Here is a 4,331-nt window from a genome sequence, read left to right as displayed (position 1 = left end):
ACTAGTGTGAATCCATTGATGTACGCACTCTCACCACCACAATTTGTTATCATGTTTGGTATCGTGCATTGCCCATTCTCATCTCAAGGATCGGTGCAAACTTCGTCGGTGCATCCAAACCCCATGACATGATACGCTCTGTTGCACATAAGCCACCTTATATCTTCCTCAAAACAGCCACCATACCTACCTATCATGACATTTCCATAGCTAGTCCGAGATATATTGACATGCAACTTCCACCGTTACATCATATGACTACACTAGTACATCGACGTGTAATACAAATGGTTTTTAACCCCTTTCCACCACGTAGTTTTAAACCATCGTCTTGCCTGTGTGGGTGATAGGGGCGGGGATCCATCTCACATGACATGGAAAAATCATCGGTGATGGTGACCTGTGAATGCAAACATTTTGCAAAACTAAGTGTATGGGATATCCACACCTATTAGAAATGAGAGTTATCAGACAACCACTTGAGATATGTCATATTTCCCATACGACCCATCTTTGCTACTCTTGTGAGATCGCATTACCATCTTGTGCACCGTTTACGACATGCACCGCATCACAAACAATTCTTAACTATAACCAGTGTATGATAATGATACTATCACACACATTTTGTCCTACGACATCGTTTGAGATATACCAAGATTTCCGAATGATCGTACTATCGTAATCGTGTAGGATGCTGATAACCCACAAGTTTAGGGGATGGCGACAGTCTTCACGGGTAGTATTTCACCCTAATTTATTGATTCGACCCAAAGGGAGCCAAAGAATATTTAGAGGCCTTGACAATTGAGTTGTGAATTCAACCGCACGTGTGATATCTCTCTACAACAAAATATTTAGTAGCACAAAAAATAATAGTGGTAGCAGTGATAGTGATAGCAGCAGTTTTAGTAACAACAATAACAGTAGCAATTGAATAGGAGGTGTGACAGTAATAGAAACAGTAGTAACTTAGGAAGATTCACTATTTGTAAAGCATATTCACATGGATCAGCGATGAAAAGATATGGATGACATCAATCATGCAACATTTACACATTAGAGCGACACATAACTAGCTCCAATTCATCAATATAATGTAGGCATGTATTCTGTATATAGTCATACGTGCTTGCGATAAGAACTTACATGACATCTTTTGTCCTACCCTCCCGGTGGTGGGCATCATGGAATTGTTGATGGAGAAGGGTTGATTATGACGATGACGTCGAATCCTCCTCTTTGCAGCCCCAAACGGACTCCAGATCAGCCCTCCCGAGGAAGAATAGGAGGTGGCGCCAACTCTGTCTCGTAAAACATGATGGAATCTTCTCCCTTATATTTTCATTGAGAATAGGAATTCATAGGACTGGAATTAGGGTCACTAGAGACACATGGGCCCCATAAGGCACGAGGGCGCGGCTAGGGGGGTGGTTGTGCCCTATTGCCTTGTGGCCCACATGCAACCCTTCTTTGGTGGCTCTTCACTCAAAAAATCCTTATTTATTCTAGAAATAATTTACAAAAAGTTTTGTCCAATTTTGAGAACTTTTATTTTTGCACAAAAATAACACCAATGTAGTCTTGCTGAATATAGCGTCACTCCGGGTTAGTTCCATTCAAATCATGCAAATCAGAGTCCAAAACGATAGCAAAAGTGTTTGTAAAAGTAGATATGTTGGAGACATATCAACTCCACCAAGCATAACTCATTGCTTGTCCTCAAGCAATTCAGTTGATAAACTCAAAATGATAAAGAAAACTTTTGCAAACTCTTTTGTTCTTGTTTCTTTATATATGCTTAGCTAGTGTTCAAGTTTTCAGTATAAATCATAAGTAACCACATCAATGATAACAATTAAGCATCACATTCAATCATGGAAATACATAACCAACTAGCAAGAAATAATAAGATATCTCACATACCAACAATTTGTTAAAAGAATCATAACACAATATGGTGACATGGTATCTTGCTAGCCCTTTCTGAGACCGCAGAACATAAATGAAGAGCACCTTTGAGGTTCAAGCAACGATTAAACATTATAATCGAGAGTAGAAAAGATCCAGTTCATGCACACATCCAACATTAACTAGACCCATTGCATAAGGATGATAATAGTGCTATCTGGTCTAGTGCTTTTAGTAAAAGGGTGATGACTCAACATAAAAGTAAATAGATGGGCCCTTCGCATAGGGAAGCATTGATTTACAAAGGTGCGAGAGCTCAAGTTTTAAAGAAGGATTGAAAATATAGTTTTTGAGTGGTGTTCTTTACTATCAACATTATGACAAAGGTTTTAGTATCATCCATGCTAAACTCATTGTTGGTGGTTCCCAAACAGAATTGTAAAGTTTACTCCTATCCACCATTCATACACAACCATGGCTAGCTGAATTCACGGGTGCCCCCCAACATATCAACTTTCCTAAGTTGTTTTGTTTTAATCTAATTCTGATTATGCAGGACCGGGCATCCTTTTTACCAATCTCTATCATGCAATGATGGTGAATAAACGCCCATCTTGAGAATAACTTACTTAGCATGGAAGATACCGATTGCCCCGTCGCTCCATGAGCGGCACGAGTGCACAAAACAGATTTTTTTTGAATGTTTAGAGGTGGTATATTTAGTTTGTCTTGAGAATGTCATCACCAACTACCAAGTAACTCGACACAAATTTTCATTCACTTGTTCCTTTTTTATTTGCTGATATATTTAGCTCATTAAAGATAAAAATACAAAAAAAATATCTTCACTTGCTCCTTGTCTTGTAGTTAGTCATGGGTAGTTCTTCCTTTGTTCGTGGTACCCCCAATAATAATGTTGTCAATTTTAAGCCAACGGGAGGAGAAAGTTTGAAAGATGCATGGTATAGGATTTGCTACGGTAAAAGTAAAGCAACTAATAAGCTATCCACTACTACCTTGCTCCATATTTTTTTACGTCGGTGTGACAACTTGGTATAGGTTTGTCCTTGACACTATCACCGGTGGGAATTTCTTATTGTGTCACACTTTGGACGCCTATAATGCCATTGAAAATCTTGTTAGAACACCACCCAATCATTAATGAAGCCAATTTAACCTTCGAACATATTATGCAAAGAATTGATGCTATCGAAAGGAAAATGGATACTCACGAACCCATTGAGGAGTTAGCTAAAAAATTGCATAATCATATCACTCAACTTGGGTCAAATGTAGGAATGACTTTGAAAACCTTAAAGGAGATGGGCATTATTATTGATAAGAGGGTAGAACAAGGTTTGAGTAGAATTGATACAATGGAGAAGGTGATTGACAAAGTAGGTTACACCTTTACACCATCTACAACTAATGCTAGTACTTCCCGAGACAAAAACCCCAAGATCATATACATTCCTAAGAGCATTAGTACACCTCCCACCAAAAGAAATGAAGATCTCAAAACGATTAGTGTTCACCCCAACTTCATAGACATAATAAAGGATCACATTCTCAGGCCTCCTCTTGTTCCTACTATCAGTGGTTGTATTATTAAGGGGCTTGATTTCAAAGATGATAACACTTGAAACTATGTAATATACCTAGCTAGGGGCGTAAAACAATAACGCTTGTTGGGAGGTAACCCAATAGTTATCTTTAATTTTTGCTTTTTATTTTTCTGTTAGTTTGTGACAAAATGATTATTGCTTTTGTAATGATTTTTTTATGTTTTAGTTAGCGTTTGTGCCAAGTAAAGCCTTTGGGATGATTTGCACGATGAGTAGAGTCGATATGGTGCAAAATAGAAATTTTGATCTCCAGTGCAGAATTTCTCTAATTTTACTGGAACAACTTTTTAATTTGAATTTTTTACACAGTATTTCTATACAAATTCCTTAAGTCGTCCTAATTTTCAGAATTTTTGGAGTTAAAGAAGTACATGATCATTACAGATTACTACAGACTATTCTGTTTCAGTCAGATTCTGTTTTTGCATGTGTAGTTTGCTTGTTTTGATGATGCTTAGAATTTATATATAGGCACCATATTGCCCCTCATATTTTGTGGAATTTTCAAAGAGTTATTTGAAATATTTTCGTGCAAGAGGGGCATTCTAGATTTTGAAAATATTAATAAGAGAATTATTTTGAGACTACATAATTATGAAAATAATTTCTACTAATATATAAGATAAGTAAAATAATTGGGAGGAAAATTAAAAAAACATAATATTTTCCAAAAATATCTATATGAAGGGAACGATTTTGAAAACGAAAAGGTTCTCAAATTAATAAAAGGCCTATGATAACTAAAAATAAGTCTGAATTTTATTAAATTAAACATGACTGGAAATCTTGGGGTGT

Source organism: Hordeum vulgare, chromosome 1H (assembly GCF_904849725.1).
Source record: "Hordeum vulgare subsp. vulgare chromosome 1H, MorexV3_pseudomolecules_assembly, whole genome shotgun sequence".
In the NCBI taxonomy this organism is placed as follows: Eukaryota; Viridiplantae; Streptophyta; class Magnoliopsida; order Poales; family Poaceae; genus Hordeum; species Hordeum vulgare.
Note: the sequence above shows the minus strand (reverse complement) of the source record.